Source organism: Macrotis lagotis, chromosome 2, assembly GCF_037893015.1.
Source record: "Macrotis lagotis isolate mMagLag1 chromosome 2, bilby.v1.9.chrom.fasta, whole genome shotgun sequence".
Taxonomy (NCBI): domain Eukaryota; kingdom Metazoa; phylum Chordata; class Mammalia; order Peramelemorphia; family Peramelidae; genus Macrotis; species Macrotis lagotis.
The window spans coordinates 265,115,402-265,135,238 of record NC_133659.1 but is presented as its reverse complement, the minus strand read 5'-3'; the positions used below and the strand labels follow the sequence as shown (position 1 = coordinate 265,135,238).

At 38.3% G+C, this 19,837-nt stretch overlaps 1 protein-coding gene across 3 annotated transcripts in view; it reads right to left on the bottom strand.

Annotated features, from left to right (window-relative positions):
• Window positions 1–19,594, bottom strand: part of FRS2 (fibroblast growth factor receptor substrate 2) — a 117,470-nt gene extending 97,876 nt beyond the window's left edge. For 2 of the 3 annotated variants that reach the window (XM_074226120.1, XM_074226118.1), the window contains exon 1: window positions 19,435–19,594. The gene's annotated coding sequence lies outside the window, so the exon portion shown is untranslated. Of the gene's footprint in view, window positions 1–14,728; window positions 19,201–19,434 lie in introns of those variants that run through there. The other variant, XM_074226119.1, reaches the window with a different exon arrangement.
• Between the last annotated feature and the right edge of the window lie 243 nt (window positions 19,595–19,837).

Sequence of the window (19,837 nt, the reverse complement as noted above, 5' to 3'; positions counted from 1 at the left end):
CTTTAGCAGAAAGGAATCTAATTATTCAACTAGAACTTCTAGTCTCTGTTAGAAGACCTTTAAGGAGCTGAACCCATCTACTCCCACTTCTGGATAACTTCCTTCTGTTGGTTTCTAGTTCTACCCACTAGAGCAGAAGCTCTTATCTAGGAACAATGAACTAACATATTCATATTCTCTCTCTCTCTCTCTCTCTCTCTCTCTCACGCTCTCTCTCTCTCAATATATGTATGTGCATGTATGTATGTGTATATATTTTATATTGGCTTCACCAGAATTCCCAATCTGGAGTCAAAGAGAAAGAGTCTAATCCCTCCTTCTAAGAGACAGCCCCTCAAATACTGAAGAATACTATCATGTCACTACTGAATCTTCTTTTCTCCAAACTAAAACATCCTCAACTCCTTTTGATTGTTCTCCCTTGGCATGTCCATCATCTACCTTGGAAAGATACTACAACTGGATTCTGAGCTAGGCCCAGAAAAGAAATGACTATTTCTTAATACAAACAAAACCCTATCTTTTTAATATCAACATTCCTCTAGCACAATTAAAAGGCTGTGTGTCATGGAATATCAAACTTTCCAAAGAATTAAAACTGTAGAGGTAAACCCAAAGGACAATGATGGGCATTAATAGAACCAACAAAAACTTGTACACAAAAAGTGCATAAAAGAGATTATTTGGGAAATATGATAGTCACACAGCAAGGGACTGGATAACCAAGTATCACACTGGTGCTCACAGAATGGGTAAAATTTCATGTATGGAGAAATCATAGAAGGATAAGCAATAACTGCACAATTGAGAAGATATAGATGCTGCTACCTTTGCCTCTGTAGTGAGTACCCCACATTGTTGAGATCATCAAACATTTGAATTATTAAAGAAATACATAAACACAAATGTCAGGCTGGAAGAGATTAATATTTTTTAAGTGTCCTGACTTCACAGACTTTACTAGAGGTAATAACACATAATATGTTAATATATTATAGAGATACAAACTGAGGTGTTTTTTTGGGGGATTGGCAACATATTACTATACTGTGGATATATAATTAGGATTGGGGGGAAGATAATCAGGACAGACTTCATGTAAAAAGTGACATTATAGCTGTACTTTTAAGGATGGGTAGAAATTTGATGAGAAAAAGAAATAAATATTCCAGGCATAAAGATAACAATGACAAAGAAGCAGAAGAATACAGAGTATTAAACAGGAAGAGAGTAGGCCTATTTGGTCACAACAAAGTTTACATGGAAACAACAGAAGACGAGTCTGAAAAAGTAGGATGACACTAAGCCTGTGGAATTAAACTAGTTGGTGGGCAATAAGGAGCCTCTAAAATTGTGAGCAAAAGGGTGATATGATCAAATTTATGCATGAGGAAATGATTTTGGCACCTGAATAGTGGTAGGATTGAAGGGAGAAGAGGTACAAGGGTCATTAGTAGATAAAATTGACCATTAGAAAGACTAATCCAATAGTATAAAAGAAGATGATAATGAAGGTTTAAGTAATAAAGTGATCATGGCAGATAGCTTTGTTTACACTTCATTTGATAATCAGAGCAACACGACCAAAAGTTAACTGTTTTCCTCAGTTATTTTTATCATTTTACAATTTCTTCACTTAAAACATTAAGTTCTCAGGGACAGGTCTCATATACATAGTCAATATAGAAGCATATAAACTCAGTTTTGATCTCAAAACTCCTTTTCACTTTGTACATCTAAAACTTACTAAAAGTGATAGGACAGAAAGGGGATTGTTCATAAGAGGGTACTACTGTAGAGTAACATGCAATTCAAAAGTGAATATAGTAATCAAAAATATTTATATTGTGTCTTTCTTTTCTAGGGGTAGTATTATTGTTAATCTCTATCACTTTTTTAATAATTTCAGCTAGTAGTACACATTTAAATAGCAAATTTAAGATCTGCAAAATACTTTACTCACATTTTTTCATTAGGCCTTCATAACCCTGTATCCTAGAAGCTGTGATTATCCTCATTTTATAGATGAGGAAATTTAAGCTTGAAAAGGTTAAGCAAGCTTATCAAGGATGCAAAGCGAGTGGCGAGTGCATGTCAGAGGTGGGACTTGAGTCTCAGCTTTTGTGACTATGTTCTCCCTCCATGACACACTACACAGTGCAGATATTTCCAGTCATTTTTCTTCTCTTTCTAACTTCTCTACTCTAATGGGGCATAGACTAACCTCTGAGAGTCACCCAGCTTCTCAGAGTTCCCTCTCTCTAGTCAACTCTATTTCTCTAATATGGTTCCTATCTGCAAACACAGTTCATATCTGTCCCTCACCCTCACAGAGTAAACAACACAGTTCAAGGCCCCAGCACTTCTTACCTAAGCTACTACAACACTTAGACATACTAATTTACTTCCTTGCCTCCAGGAGCTTCCCTTTCTAGTCCATATTCTCTAAATAGATATTCCTAAAGCACAGCTTTTACCATGTCATTGCCTAGCTTCTAGAATTAAAAAACATTGTTCTGACATTTTGTCCAAGGGCTACCTTTCCGGATTTATTGAACAGTAATTCTGTATGGCCAAACTGACATACTCATTTCCCTAAAGGACACTACAGATTCCATTTCCATGCCTTTGCACATGCCGTCCCTCCTCATCACAACTTCAGATTCCCTAGCCCTATTCAAAGTTCAGTTTGGGGGCCCTCTCTTATCCTTATCTCCTCTGCCCTGATACTTGTCATTTCCTAATAATAGAATCTTTGAGGACAGGGATCATTTGTCTTTGTATGCCCAGAATCTGATGGGTGGGTTTTTCCCCCTTCTCTGATAGCAATTTGTTGTCATTCCATCTCTCCCTCTGCCCTGCAACCCCAAACTTTATTCTTCATCATCACAGTGATGACAATCCCTTAAACCCTTAATCTTTGCCAAGACATCACTCTTTTTATGGTTATGCTCTCTTCCCTTTCCCAATCTTGACTCCTCAGGGAATTCAATTCTACTCTGTCCTCTTAAATTCTTTGTCCCCTTATCCTATGCCAAACATGCCCTGTCCCCCTTGACTACCAATTGCAGGCATTGCTCCTACTCTGTTGTCAAGTAAGCCAGAGAAAAATCATAAAACCTCTTTGAGTGGGCCTGTGTAACATAGTACCTTAAACTGGGTCTTCACTGCAGTAACAAAACCTTTTTAGATAATCTATTATCCCACTGCCTATCACAGCTTTTCCAAACCTTTTTATCCCAACTTTCCATGGCTTCCCCGGTTCACTACCCGAGAATCCTGCCTACCTTACTGAGGAAACTGAGGTTATTTGCCTCAAGTTCCCTCTTAGACCCTACTCCTCTTCTTACATCAAATGCCTTCTACCACTATCTCCATTTCCCTTTTGTTTTATATGAAGAGGTGGTTCCTTTCCTTTCCTTCCCAAAGTAAAGCCCTATATACACAAATGATTTCATTCCATCCTGTCTTCTCCAGCAGATTGCCTCCTCTAATATCCCCACTTTCACACATATCTTCCTTTGCTTATTGCCCACAATCATGCCTTTGTGTCTCTATCCTCAAAAAAAAGGAAAAAAACCTCATTATCCATCCATCCCTTCTAGCCACTGTCACATCTTTCCTTCCTTAAAGAAGGCTATCTACAATGGATGCCTCTACTTCCTTTGCTCTCACTCTCTTCAGTATAGCTTATCTTGCAATTGTTCTTTCCAAAGTAGTCTCTAAACTAATGACCTTATTTCAGTCTTCATCATTTTTGACCTCTAAGCTTTCTCCAATAATGTCTACTGAGTTTCTCTTCTATCTATGTTTTTGGAACATCAAGTCTCTTGATTCTCTTCCTACCTCTCTGAACAATCCTCATTCTCCTTTGATGAATCTTCATTCAGGTCACTAACACTTACAGTAAGTATTCCATAGAGCTCTTTACAGGGCCATCTTCTTGTTTCTCCCTATACTATTTCACTTGGCAATCTCAGAAGTCATCATAGAGTCAACTATCATACCTATACTGAAGATTCTCATATTTGTCCATTGGTCCACTTGGCTGATCTCTAGTCTCACATCTCTGGCTTCTCACAGTTCATTAATATATGCAGAAAAGAAATCATTACTTTTCCTCAAGAACTTTCTCCTTCCTAACTTCCCTGTTTCTGTCAAATGTAGTACAATTTACTCAATGACCTAAGTATGTCATCTTCAATCCTTTAATCTCTCTCATGCTGCTCCGCTATCCAAAGGCCAATTATAACCTTCATAGCAACTCATTCTATCCTCTGACATTACCACCACCCTGGTACAGGCCAACATCACACCTGTATCACAAGTCTCTTCCCACTATAACCTATCCTCCACTCAGCATCCAAATAATCTTTGTAAAAAGAAGCTCTGACTACTTTACCATCCCATTTAATAAACTCTAGTGACTCCCTATCACCTCCAGGATCAAAAAATAAACAACCTGTTCATCTACCTTTCCAATTTTTTATACTTTTCAGTTCTAGTCTCTTGATGACCTGTACTCCAGTGACCCATAGGCCTCCTCATTGTGCCTCTCCCAATACATTTGTCCTCCTCTAAACAGTTGTTCTGTTCAATTCTCTCTTCGAGTTACACTTCATGATTTACTTAATTTCCTTCAAGGTATGGCAATAATTTCACCTTCTATAGGAAGGCTTTCCAAACCTCCCAATCCCCTTTAATTATAAGGCTATCCCTTTACTGATGATCTCCAATTCACCCTGGATATATTTTGCTTGTATGTAGCTGTATATGTGTTGTTTCCCCCATCAGACTGGGAGTTCCTGGAGAACAGAGAAAGAGCATGTCTTGCCCATCATAGACATTTAATAAATGCTTAGTGATTGATAGGAATACTGAACTGCTTGCTAAAAGAGATGGCAGAAGTTCTTAAATTAAGGAGCAGTCAAGAAAGACCCATCTAGGAATCTATGTATATAGCAGCAGCACAAGCAGCAACATAGGAATTGTTGACTACTTTGAGGGCAGGTCAAGCAAAAGAATCTAATGTTCAATGTCTTGCTAAGATTTTAGAAGTTGTTGAATTGATTAAATTGTAACTGTTTCCCAGGCAATTTAAACTCAAATTACATTATATATCCAATTCAAAGTCAAACCATTATGATCAATTTTATTTTGCTCATAGAACAAAAAAAAAGTTCCATAAGAACCATGCACAACTTTTTTGGGGGTGGAGGGAAGGTTAGAAAAGTTGGGAAGGTAGGAGATAATGAGCTGATCTATGTAATCTCTAATCCCCTTTACAGTGCTTACTCCCCACAAAACCTCCAAGGAGATAAATAGCAGGCTTTAGCTTTTAGGCTAGATTTAAGTAAATTTAAGTGAGGTCAATTTTCAGGACAAATTTATTTTAACAGGTTTGATTCCAAATAGGAACATCCAAGCCATCATTTTACACAATCTATTAAGCATAGGCCTCCTGAATTTTTTATCTACATATTTTTCACAATCAGTATATGGCATTTCCTTTTTTGTTACTGCATTAATGCTATTTTCTATTTTTTTTTTAGCTTTTTGCAAGGCAATGGGGTTAAGTGGCTTGCACAAGGCCACACAGATAGGTAATTATTAAGTGTCTGAGGCCACATTTGAACTCAGGTCCTCCTGACTCCAGGGCTGGTGTTCTATCCACTGTCCCACCTAGCCACCTCTGCATTAATTCTAACACTAAATTGTTTCAACTTTAAAAGCCAATCTTTTTGCAGAAAGGGGGAGAAAGGAATAAAGACTGGCTCTTCACCCTTATAAACCACTAAATCATCAAGTCCATTCTAATAACTAGATAAAATTACTAAACTGGGTGGCTTGAGCAAGAGAAACTTATGTAAACTTCAGTTCCTTATCAGTTAGATGATGACAATGTTACTGAATACTATAAATCAGTATCACTGGCTCCAAAAACTAACAAACTAGCTGATCCTGGGTAAGCCAAACCCTTTTGGCTATGTCAACTTTAACATCTTAAAATGAAAGTTTTACTGTTTTACATCTACCACATAGTTTGTATAAGGTATAAATAAAATAAAGTGTTGAGTTCTTTGGAAAAGGAACATTATATAAATACAAAGTATATTTATACCAGTAATATCTTATAATTTCTGACAGTCTTCTTCATTTTTAAAGCAACTTATGACATTCACTATCAACTTTTTTTCAGATAGTATCAAATATAGGTGGTGGGAGGGAATACTGACTTAGGGGCAGAAGCAACTAAGTTTAAACTCCTCTTCATATACAAAAAATTAAACCATATGATCCAGAACAACCCTTTCTGATTCTTAGTTGCCTCATCTGTAAAATAGGAGACAAAATTTGTACTAATATCTTATGGGCAGTTTAAGTATCAGATAAAAACATATGAATGAATGTAAAATACTTTGTAAAAATAAAAGCATTACAGAAATGTCAGCTATTCTCATTTTATAAATGAACTGAAATCTATGTGTCTACCCTAACTTTTCCCCCAAAGTTCTAGTCCCTTATTCCAACTACCTGACGGAGATTTTACCTGCAATGGCAACCTCCAGCCCAAACTGACAAAGTTGATACACTATTTCTCCCATCCTACACATCCATACACTAAACAAGCTTCTTTCATTAAATTCAGTTTTGTCTGTTGCCAGGTTCTATAATAGTCCTCTAATTCAGATTAATTTTAACTATTTTTAACTATTTTAACTATATTAACTATTAATTTTAACTATTTTTAACTATTAACATTTATTTCTTCTCACTGGGAGGGTTATGGCATAGGCCTAACTAGGTAGTCCTGCCTAAACTCTATCCTTTCCACTTCTGCTAGCCCTAAGTACTAGGATACAAAAAAAAAAGCAAAAACTTTTTTCCTTGCCCTCAAGGATACCACAAAAGGATATCTAAATATAAAGGTATATACTAGACACTAGATGATATAAAGTGTTTGAAAGCAAACTGAAAGGAGAAGAGCACCAGCAGCTGCAGGGAACTAGAACTTCTTGCAGAAGATTGGATCTGAGTTGAGTCAGGGAGGAGACTGAAGAAAGCTGCGTCTTAGTAGAAAACAGAGACTGGCTAGTGAAAAGACACAGCAGCTTACGCGCATCTAAATATGGCAAGGAGACACATTTTTGGACATGGCAATAACTTGCTTTGTTTGAATACACATATGGGGGAACTGAGAAGTAAAGGTATTTGCTAAATTTAAAAAAGTCAGGAAATAATTATATTGAAAAAACTTTGAACAGTCAAGTGCATAGAGAAGAATGAGAGGTGAGAAAGTAAGAAAGGCAAGAAAAGCATTTATTCAACATTTACTATGTGTCAAGCATCCTGATAAGCATAAAGGATGTTCTACAAAAAGAAGGTAATTATTAGCTGAGACTTAAGGAAACCAGGACCCCAGAGGTGGTACCATCTTCAGTAGGTCAATGTCACTACACTACAGTTTGAAAAGTAAGGTATTATGTGAGGAAAACTGAAAACCAGGAAGGGGTTGGTGATAAAGGGCTCTCCATTGCATCCAAGAGGCAGCAGAAAGCCCCTGGAATTTCATGAGCAGGATGGTGACATGGTAAGAGCCATACTTTAGGATGATCACATTAGCAGCTGAGCAGAGCACAGACAGAGAAGGGAGATTACCTGGAGGTGGGGAGAGCTTCCCAGCAGGCCAGGGCAGTAGTGCAGGTGAGAGATGAGCAGGGTGGGGGCAATGTCAGAAGAGAGGTGGAAGCATATAGGAGAGATGCTGCAAAAGTCCAATTGCCAGGATTTGGATACTGATGAGTAGGAGTTGAATGGTAAAAGAAAAGAAGGCACCTGATTTGTGAGTTTAAGTAATTGGGAGAAAGGTAGTGTTCTTGATAACAAAGAAGTCAGAAAAAGAGGAGCATTTTAGGGGAAAAATAATGAGGGGAAGCATTGATTTCTTGGCATATGGTTTCAATTATTTATCATTTAGAGAAGGGAGAAAATGTCTGCCTTGCTGCAGTGAGGGTTCAGTTGAAATTATGTGACCCGGTCATTACTGGACCTATGCAGCTCTGTTCAGTTAACAGTTGAGTAGAAACAAAGGTGGTGGCTGGTGGAAGTAATTTAAAGTTGAAGTTCAGCAAGGGATTATTCAGCAAAGGGGAAAGGGAATCAAGAGTAAAGAGTGGTCTAGAGTTGAGTTCATTCACCAAAGAGTGGAAATAGGGAAGGAAAGAGTGGTAGCCACTGCAAAGAACCAAGATAAAAATCATAAGGCACCAAGAAAGACAGAATGAGATTATTCTTAAAGAAATTTCAAAGTTTATGATAATGAAAACGAATGAGAACAAGGTCAATGATGTAACCTAAGCAATATTCTTAACACTATTATGATGCTGTTTTTGCACCACTCATTAAACTTCCAGTAGCTTCCTATCCAAATCAAATAGACACTCTTAACACTTCACCTAAACTGAAGTAGTCTCTATTTCCCATTCTCATCTTCTTGCCTTCTCCTCAAGCTCATGCCTTGCTCAGACCTGGATTTTTCTCCTCATCTAATCTATGAAACACATACACATACACACACACACACACACACACACACACACACCCTACCTACAACCTTATGAATTCTAGGTAAATGATCTCTCCTTCCTTAAACTGCTCAATGCATTTTGCCTGAACTACTCTTCTGAATTTGTCTTTAGATCAAAATCTTTTTGATACTAATCAGTCTCCCTATTAAATTTTAAGCTCCTGAAAATCAAGGCACTCTCTGTATGTCTGGAGTCCATAGAACTTGTATGCTCTAAGTGTTTAATTAAAATTTGGTGGTACTTGACTCTGAAGAAGACACCAAAAAATTGCATCGTCTTTGCAAAATTGAAGAATGGAGGGAATATTAATATATAATATAGCTTGCATTAAGATTTTTGCTAATGTCAGTTTTGCTAAACTTTTTTCCCCCTTCTCTTTTGTATTCTTTGATATAAAAGATGGCTCTCTGGGTAGGGAAAAGGGGAGTGCTGTATTGGAAATGAAAACAAAAGACATCAAAAAGTTTTAAAGGTTTAATAAACAATCTACAAATGATCATCAATACTTCTCATTTTCTTTTAAAAAGTGACAGTTCTATTTCACACTATTCTAGGGCAGTGGTTCTTAATTTTTTTAAAATAGATATTTAACTATTTCCATAATATTACAACTTTAAGAATCTAACAAATCTAAAACTCTCAAAGGAAAAAAAGACAGGTCTCTGCCTCACTAGTACCATGATCTAACCAAATGAATTAAGCAACCCAATCCCTTTTTCTCTCTAAAAGGGAAACTCTCAAACTGTTCACAATATAAAGTATGTTTCTTTAAGCAAAGAAAACTAAATTAAGTACAAATTTTGCTGAGAAAAAATTAGATTTGCTAGAAATAACTTTTATGATACATACCAGAAAGAAAAAACAAATTACTCTGATAATCCACATTCAGCAACAATCTTTTATAAATTATATATTTACATATTAACATGAAGACATCCTCCTACTCAAACATTTACACAGTCCCAAATGAGGAAATATTTTAAAGGGATCTTGAGCTATTTAATATGTGCCATCAGATACTAGTAGTTTACATATCCCAAGCATCTCTAAAAAAATGAACACATGTATTTTATGGCTCTCTAATCCCTAGTTCTCTACACCCAATCAAGCTCTATAAGAAATATGCTTCCTAAATAAAAAAGGAAAGAAAAAAAAAAAGAAAAAAAAAATCTTTTCAAGAAAGATAAAATGAACAGCCAATGACAAAGTATTAGAAGCCACAAAATAATTTCTAAATATATGGAGATACTGTAAGTTTAAACAAGCCAGAAAGAAAATCACACAAAATAAAAGTACTATAGAATTTCCTTCCATGTTATTATCTACACTAAACTACTCCAAGATGATCTTAGGTTCTGAAGGCTATACCAGGGAAGCATAAGCACTGACATTTCTTATACCAAGATGGAAAGAATTCAAGACTGGTGAAATAGATAAACTGTTTTGGATAGATTTGGAAAAGTTACAAACTATAAAAATTTTTTAAATCTTCTAATATATTTATCTATCAGTAAAAGAAATTCAAGCTCCTTATTTACATGTTTTCAATTCCTATAGCATCTCTAGACAAAAATGACTGAAATACATAGATATATGTGTATATGCCCCACATGAGCAAACAATCTAAAGTATTCTGACATTAGAAAGAAAAAATTTATTTTCAGACAGATTATTGTCAGACAGAAATTGTCAGAGAATGTGTCTCCAGGTCCCCAATACATAATCTGCTTGTAGAGTGCCTCTAACATTTGAAATGTTTGTAAATCATAAAGTGTTCCTCTATTTTGATAGCTGTATTTTCCTTCAGAGATTTGCCCCCAAACGTCCATTTGTTCCCAAATGTCACCTCTTTGTAGAAGGTTTGCAAATGGATCTTTCAAGCTATGATCTTTCTTTTAAAATATTTTGCTTTCTTTTCCCTTTTTTTCAATGTCACCATCACTTCCCAATAACTTCCTTCACCTCCAAAAGATCCCCTTATAATAATCATGTACACTAAAGCAAAACAAATCAATATGACATCCATGTCTTAAAACATTCAGCATTCTGCACACATTCTACCACACCATTCTCCCCTGACAAAGTCACCCTTCACTCCATCCCTGACTGCAGGCTCTCTTACTCCCACTCCCCTCAACCATAACTCCCTCCCCTCCCACAACCCCTCCCCCCACTAAATATTTTTCTACTAGATCTACCCACTTCTTCCAATGTGCTCTTTTATTGTTTGTTTGTTTTTTTGCTTTTTTTTTTTAGTTTTTTCAAGGCAATGGGGTTAAGTGGCTTGCCCAAGGCCACACAGCTAGGTAATTATTAAGTGCCTGAGGTCGGATTTGAATCCAGGTGCTCCTGACTCCAAGGCTGGTACTCTATCCATTGCGCCACCTAGCCGCCCCTAATATGCTCTTAATAATTAGCAAACTTACTTTCACTTTACGTCTTTTTATTTCCCACTCCTTCTGGCTCACTGAGATCTGGCTCCCTCTGATTTACCATTCCTCCTTAATTTTAGTACCTTTCCTCTGAGGTTATCCCCACCCCCAATTGACCCTGTATGTATATAGTGTTTTGCATGTTGTCTCCCTCATGATATCCTTCAATAAAAGGACCTGGGTCTATTTTTTGTCTTTGCCTCCACAGAGTTTAGCACAGTGCTTGATACTTCGTGGACATGACTGATGAAACTTCATCCTGGGCCAACCTTTCTAGAACAGACCGGGCTTTCAATCATACCTATCATACTTATCCCAAAACTCACTGGTATTGGTTAAGAGTTAAACATTCCACTCTGGCAGTTGTGAAATATAAATCTATGATCATCTCTCAGCAGCACCTCCTCTGAGGTCCACACTACACAAATTTATCACCAAATTAGATCCTGGTGACTTTTAGCTTCCAAGCCCCAAGACACTCTCCTGCTTGCCTCATTGAGTCAGTGCCTAGTTCAGCCTCTCCTTCACACTCAGGATGCACCAATCCCTCTAAACCTTACTTCTTTCCCAGGGCACTAGCTCTTGACTGGCTACACTCACCTCCCTTCCCTACCTCCAGGCTTCAGTAAATAAATTCAACTCTGAACTCTGCATTTAAATCCTTTGGCCCTTATCCAGACCATACCTTGTCAAACTCCAATACCCCCACCTGCTTCCTCTCACATCTATTCATGTGCTATTATTAAACACCATTGGATGAAATCATGAAACTGTCAACTACAAATTTACTAAAACAATCTCAACTGGAGACACAATCCTTTTACACATCTCTGACTGACTAAACCTTCCACTTATTAGAGCAGGTATTAGCCTCTCCTCAAGCCCCACATAGTCCCAGTCCCACTCCCCTAACCTTTCAGAAGAGTAGGTAATTCAAGGGAAAAAGTGAGACCCAACTGCTTCCCCCTTATCTCCTCTTCACCTCACATCACTCAGACTTCTTTCTCCACTATCTCCTCCTCCACAAAGTTTCACACAGAGAGGTAAGTGGTCCTTCTTGTCAAGGCAAACCCTCTCTATATGTATTTTTGTTCCCATCCCCTTGATTAATATCAAGCCTACTCTCTCCTCAATCTTCAGTCTCTTTCTTCTGCCTTCAACCAGTCTTATGTCTCCTCTATCCTTAAAAAATGCTCACTTGATTCAATTATCTTCCACAGCTAATGTCGTCTATCTCTTTTCCTCTTTGCAGCCAGCCTTGTGGAGAAAGTAGACATTATTTGTTGTCTTGACTTCCTCTCCTCTCACCCTCTTCTAAACCTTCCACCATATAGCTTCCAATCTCTTCATTCAACTAGAACTGTTCTCCTCAAAGTAACTAATGACCTCTTATTGCTAAATCTTAGATTCATCTACAGCCTTTAGACATTCCTGGTTCCTCTTTTCATAAAAGCTTTCCTCTTACGTACAACAGTTCCTTCTCAGTCATCACTGCTGGATCATCATGAAGGCATACTGACAAATAATGAACTATTTCTCTCCCTTTTCCCCCACAACAAAGTTGTGTCTTGGGTTGTTTTTCCCACTATACTATCTTGTTTGGTGATTTCAGTAGCTCTAATGTGTTATTATCTCTATACAAATGATTCCTATTTCTATATATCTAGCACTAGGCTCTCTGCTGAGCTACAGAATTGAATCTCCAACTACCTCTTAGACATGTTAAAACTGTATGTCCCATAGACATCTCTAACTGCACATGTCCCAAACAGAACTCATTATCTTCTCCCATCCCCAATCTTCTCCTCTTCTGAATTTCCCTTGCACAATCAGACTCACAGTTGCCCAAGTCCAAAATTTATTCACCAAGTCCTTGCTCTGACCCTAAATAACCAACCCATTGTCAAACCATGTCCTTTCTATCACAATAATTCCCCTAAGAGTCCCTTTTCCTCCACTCATATAGCTACAACCCTAATTCAGGCTCTTATCACCCTTCTCACCTCCTGGTTGGTCTCCTTTACCTCATCTGTCCTTACTCCAAGTTATTATCTAAGCAGATGCCAAAATTAATTTTCCTAAAGCATAAATCTGATCATATCACCCTCTGTCCCAATTCAATGAAGTACAGTGGTTTCTTATTACTTTCAAAATAAATTATAAAATGTTTTGTTAGGCTTCACCATCAACCTTTTCTATTTTTTCTTACTTTCCTCCCCTTCAAGTACTATAAGATACAGTGATAATGGCCTATTTATTATTCCTTGAATATTACACTTTGGACTCTGCTATCCTTTCTCCATGCCTAAAATGCTGCCCTTCATCACCTCACCTCTAGGCCTCTCTAAATTCCTTCAAGACTCAGATCAAATTCCACCTTCTGAATAAGGTCTCTCCCCAGTCCCATCACTGTTGCTGCTTTCCCTGAGATATACAGTAAAACTACACTGTATAAATCTTGTACATATAGTTATTTGCAAATTGTCTTCCTCATTAGAATGTGAGCTGTGTTTCTGTCTTTATTTATAATAGCCACTGTTTATCATAGCTCCTGACATAGTTAGCACTTAACAAATGCTTATTAACTGAATTACTGGCATATGGTCATTGCATTGATCAGCGTTCTGAAGACTTTCAACGTAGTTTGCACTTTATGTTACTGTGGTTCATATGTAAATTTTCTCCTGTTTCTGCTCACTTTACTCAGCATCAAAACATGTAATTATTCTCAAGTTTCTAAGAATTTTTCCCATCTGTCATTTGTTATCACACAAAAAGTGTTATATTCATAGACCAAAATTTATTCAGTCACTCTCCAATCAATGGATAACCAGTTCATTACTATTATAAAATGTATTTCTATAAATATTTTTGTGCATATGTGAGCTTTCTTCCACATTTGGCCTCTTTAGTATATGTCTAGTAGCAGTATCATGGTCAAAGGGTACATGCAATTTATTAAATAACTTTTTTAGTACCACCCTCAGTCTACTCAACCACCAGTATTTTCATCTTTTGTCATATATATGACAATGCAATGGATGTGAGATTAAACCTCCAATGTTGTTTAATTTCCACATCCTCCACAGTTAGTAGTATGGAGTATTCTTTAGCAAAATGTTGATAACTTGCATTTTCCCTTTTGAAAACTACTTGTTCACATTTCTTGATCATGTTCATAAAACAGCCAAGATCTCTTTCCTAAGCTTCAATGTTTCCAACTGCCTGTTAGTTATTTACATATTCATGTCCTGACAAAACTAAAAACTTAGAATGTTTAAAATTGAACTCAGAAAAAAAAATAAAATTGAACTTATCATTTTCCCTCTCAAATCAATTTCAATTTATGACTTTCATTTGGTGCTATCATATAGATTTAGAGCTAAAGGGTCTTTTACAGGTCAACCAGTACCACCCATCAGTCCAGAGATCAATCATTCAACAAGCTATGTTTATTAAGCTCTCTGTTTCTAACACTGTGCTAAGTAAGTACAATGCATACAAAAATCAAAAAAGAATCACCTGCTGCCCTCAGGTACAAGGTAACTTAGCAAGGACATGCAGGAACCTGGACAGGACTCCTGAGAAGAAAGACTTGCTAGCAAGATCCCACAATCTGTAGCCTGGAGCTGGGATGCTATTAACAACACCAACAGCCTCACAGCACTCAGTCCCTCAATTTAGTGGTTTCAATGTGCACAGCAGTACCTTATACAATTCCTATTTCATAGCAGGCAATCAAGTATTTCCTAAAGCCAATCAGTCAACAAGTGTTGTTGAGTCTTCCTTCATCAGGGTCCCAGCATCAGGGCAGGTTTTCTTCTCATCTCCCTAAAAACACCAGGTTCTCCCAATTCTAAATCATCCCACACAGCATTACCAGAGTGTTCCTAAAGTACAAAAAAAAAAAAATCACAGAATTGAAATTTTAGCGTTGACTAAGACCCCAGTAGACAAATATTCCATAGCATAACTAAAAGGCATCCCCACTATATCATATGCCCAACGTGACCATCCATCCAGTCTAACCTTCAATAATTGCTGGGAAAATTTTCCTGACATCAAGCCTGAATTTTCTTCCTTCCTCTTTCAATGACTGCCTACATTCAGGGATTAATTAAAATAATTCTAAATCCTCCTTCACATGGCACTCTCCCCTTCAAATCCTTGAATAAAGTAATTTTGTTTTATTCCCTATCTCTTGGTCCACCCCTCTCTCCTTCTTCAGTCCAAGCTAAATAGCTCCAATTCCATCAAATGATCATTTAAGATGAACTCAAGGCTTGGTTATTATCCTTGTCTTGATTCTCTGTAGGTTATCAATGTCCTTCTTAAACTGTGGCATCCAAAACTAAACACAATACTCCAAATGGGATCTAACCAGAACAAAGGGATTGTCACCTTTTTTATTCCCAGAGGCTTTGTCTTTCTTAATGGAGTCCAAAATCTGCCAAGTTTTTTGGCATGTACTCCACTACCCTCCAGATCTTTTTCAGACATACTGCTGCTGGCTAATCAGACCTTCCCTTTTGTTTGCACTTGTGAAGCTGATTTCTTCAAACTAAGTATAAGTCTATATTTATTTCCAATGAACTTCATCTTAACAGATTCCATCTAATACCTTAGTCCAAAGGTGTTTAGGTAATATGTGAATGTGGATGTATACATATTTATTTTTAAAAACTCTATCTAAAATCTAGCATTTCCTTCGACAATCATGTTTAAAAAAATTATTCTGAGAAAAGGCCCAAAAGATTCAGTAGACTTTTTAAGAGGATCAATAGTACATAAAAGGTTAAGAATTTCTGCTCAAACTTCTTAATATCTACTTAGATCCTGACTCTTCTAAACATGTTGTATTACTATTTATCCTAACTTTTAGTAATCTGAAAGTCAGGTAAGTATGATATTTATGTTTTTATCCAAATTATCATTAAAAATAAGTATGTCATCATCTTGTTCAAAAAATCTTTAATGCCTTTCACAGTCTAACATATGCAATACCAAATTCCTGGCTTTCAAGGCCTTCTAAATCAAATACCTCAGTCTTATGTAAAAAGAAATGTGATGAAGTAGAATGTTAGATTTGAAGTCAGAAGACCCAGGTTGGAATCTTGTCTTAGACACTACTTGTGTGACCATGGCTAAATCACAATGTCAGAAAATTTAGGTCTCCTTTTACACAAAACAGGAATAATCAATTATTTCATAGGAATACTGGAAACATCATTTGCAATATTTGCAAACATTAAGGCACTATATATAAATGAGTTGTTTTTACACAATGAAGATATCAATAATATCAATACTACTTCCAAAAATGAATTCTATATTCTGGAGAACTTGGATGATTTGCTGTCACATTTGTTCATGTCATTCCCACCCTTCAATGGCCTTCCCTTATCACCTCAGGTGGAAATGACAGATTAGAAATAGAAAAGTACTCATAGATTAAAGTATTTACATCCCCCTTCATTTTAAAAAGAAAACAAGGTCCAGAAAAGTAAGTCTAAGGTGGCACCTAATAGCAGAAAATAATCTTGAATTTTATAAGTTTCTCCTGATTCTAAATTCAATGTATCATATTGATTCCCTGTCTTATTTCCATTTCTGGATGGTAAGCCCCCTACCTCATCTGTAACTATGTAGTCCACTACCCTCTGTTGAACAAATATCTGTTTATTGAACAAGAATGACAGTTGTTTACAATGCTTTTTTATTTTATTTTATTTTATTTTATTTTATTTTATTTTATTTTTTTAGATTTTTCAAGGCAATGGGGTTAAGTGGCTTGCCCAAGGCCACACGGCTAGGTAATTATTAAGTGTCTTGAGGTTGGATTTGAACCCAGGTACTCCTGACTCCAAGGCCGGTGCTCTATCCACTGTGCCACCTAGCTGCCCCCCTAGAACAATGCTTTTTAAAACATGTCCCACGGCACATCACACCTCTCCTTTCTTCTACAACATTCCCTGGATATTCCTCTGAAAACACGTTAGCAACCCTATGTTGATTACTGTATCCAAATCTAACCTATTTCTAATCTTATTCTCTACCTTCTTGTACAGCTTGAAAACTTCAGGTTTCACCCCAAAACTAGACATAATTTATGTTCCTTCCACTGATTTTTTTTTAAATCAGTGGTTATCTTTGGTCCCACACTTACAGCACAGAAATGTAATTTCTTCTTTCACTTCATACAAAAGAGCTCAATGTTGTTGTTACTTCTGTCTTTTTTCTATAACTCATGATTTTACTTTTCTTCCATTACTTCAACTGGGTTTTGCATCCCCCCCCCATCTTTAACACTATATCCACAACTATTGTAAATGGCTGGTTTTAAAAATTTCATCTGTCTTTAAGCTGTTGACTTTTCTCAATATTTTTTGGAATATGGCCAAAGCAGCGGAAAAAGACTATAAAGTTATTTGCTAAGTTTTAAAGCTTAAATACAATTAAGTTTTACAGTATATCATGCTCTCCAAGCATTGAAAAACCACAGTTCCTTGCTTCCCAAAATGAAAAAAACAACAACAACAATAAACAAACCCAATACAAAGCTTACTGGTTCTCCAAAATTATACCCGAGTTTCCAGCTATAATCTGTATGTATAAGAAGTTTCTATTAATTGTTCTAATATTAAAGTTTCAAAAGCAGAAGATAACAAGAAAAATATCACTTCTATTCAATTTGTGTTAACTTTTATCTTGCAGATTTCAAAATAGTTTTATGAAAAAGATGCAGAAGTCCATATGACAAGCCCATATATAAAGCATAAAAGATAATGAAGAAATGTAAGTCCTGTTTTCATAAGTTTTAGATACATAAGTCCATATATGACAAGCCCATATATAAAGCATGCAAAGAACATCTAAGTCCTATTCATAAGCTTTATGAAAAGATACATAAGTCCATATATGACAAGCCCATATATAAAGCATGCAAAGAAAATAAAGAACATATAAGTCCTGTTTTCATAAGTTTTATGAAAAGATACATAAGTTCATATATGGCAAGCCCATATATAAGGCATATAAAAGATAAGGGAGAACCTATAAGTCCCCTGGTTTCATAATAGTTTTATGAAAAGGTATATAAGTCCATATATGACAAGCCCATATATAAAGCATACAAAGATAATGAAGAACACATCAGTCCTGTTTTTATAAGTTTTATGAAAAGATACATAAGTCCATAAATGACAAGCCCATATATAAAGCATTTAAAGAAAACCTATAAGTCCCCTGGTTTCATAATAGTTTTATGAAAAGCTATATAAGTCCATATATGACAAGCCCATAGATAAAACATACAAGATAATGGAAAACATTTAAGTCCTTACAACGTTATGACAAATTTCACTAAGTGTAAAAATACAGCTTAAGCTCAAGCCTTTCTTTTTGTTTCTCTTAATGCTTTATTATTTTTTTTAAACATTGCTTTCACTCCCCAGAACATTCGCCCGGTGCCCTCCCTGCCTTTTACCGAAGCAGAATGGTAAAACACTAACACCCTGACAAAAATCTTACTTACTACATACAACCCTCCACACAGGAGGGAGGAATATTTCTACCTTGATCAGTGTTCGGCTGATCATATATTCTGAGCTGCCACAGAAATTCAAGAGATTGGAGGAGAAACTCCGCAAGAAAAAGACAGTTTACCTAAACTACTTCTTTTCTCGAGAAAAAGAAATCTGACTTTTAACTTGAGTAAATAAAAATTCTCTAAGGAGTGTTTGCATTGAACATAACCTGAAGCAACAGCTGGACGCGCATCGTCCTCCTCCCGAGGCCTCGGCATGGTCCTGACCCCAAACTTCTGGGTTTGCACAAGTTTCCCGGTCCTACCCGTGGTCCCCAAGTCGGGGGGATCAGCCCCCTTCCACTGAGAACTGGGAAGGAGAAAACGGGGGGAGGGCAGAAGCTCGGCGGTGCCGAGATGCCCCGCGTCCCCCGGCCCGGACCTGGCTTGTGGCAGGTGGTGGGTCCCCAGCCTGGGGGCTCCCCGGGGGCGGGGCTGCTTTTGTCCTTTCTTTGTACCCTCCGAGTGTCGCCCCCGATCCGGGCGGACAACCCGCATTTATTAGGCGCCCGCTTAGTGCTGAGACACAAAGGAAAGGAAACAACCCAACGGGCTCCAGCTTCGGCTCCGGGTAGCGGCTCTGCCTCGGAGGGGGGCGGAGGTCCCAGCCCCGGGACCCCGCTCTCGCCCCGGCCCCGGCTCGGGGCTCCCTCCCGGGCCGGCGACCCGTGTGCCCCGAGCTTTCCTGCAGAGTCCAGCCCCGGGGGGGGGGGGGGGGGGGCCGAAGCTAGGCCGCCGCCGGGGGCGGGAGGCGCAGGGCCCCGACACCCCCCAGCCCAGGCTCGGCGTCCCTCTCCCGCAGCCCTCCTGCCCCGGCCCAACCACTCACGTTGCTCCATGGGCGCCGGGCGGCGGGGCGCGGCTCAGGGGGCGCCGAGTCCTCGGGCTCCCGCCTGGACGGGGAGGGACGGCTGCTTCCCCCCGCGATGGAGCCGCGGCGGCGGCAACGGCGGCAGCGGCGGCGGCTACCAGGCCTCACTCTGGCCCCAAGCTCAGCTGAAGTGCTTCCGGGTGAGGGGGTGGAGAGTAGGGAAGTAGTCTAGCACCGGAACTTCTCGGGGAAGGATGGGCGGGACCTCTCTAGGGTACGCCCTCGGCTGGGAAGGATTGGCTCCTGGCGTCAGGGGAGGAGCCAAAGCCGAGCCCGCCGGGGGCTGGAGACCTGGGGCCGGGGGGCGGGGCGGCCGGCCTGAAGGGGGAGGGGAGTGCCGGGCTGCGGCTGGTGGGGATTC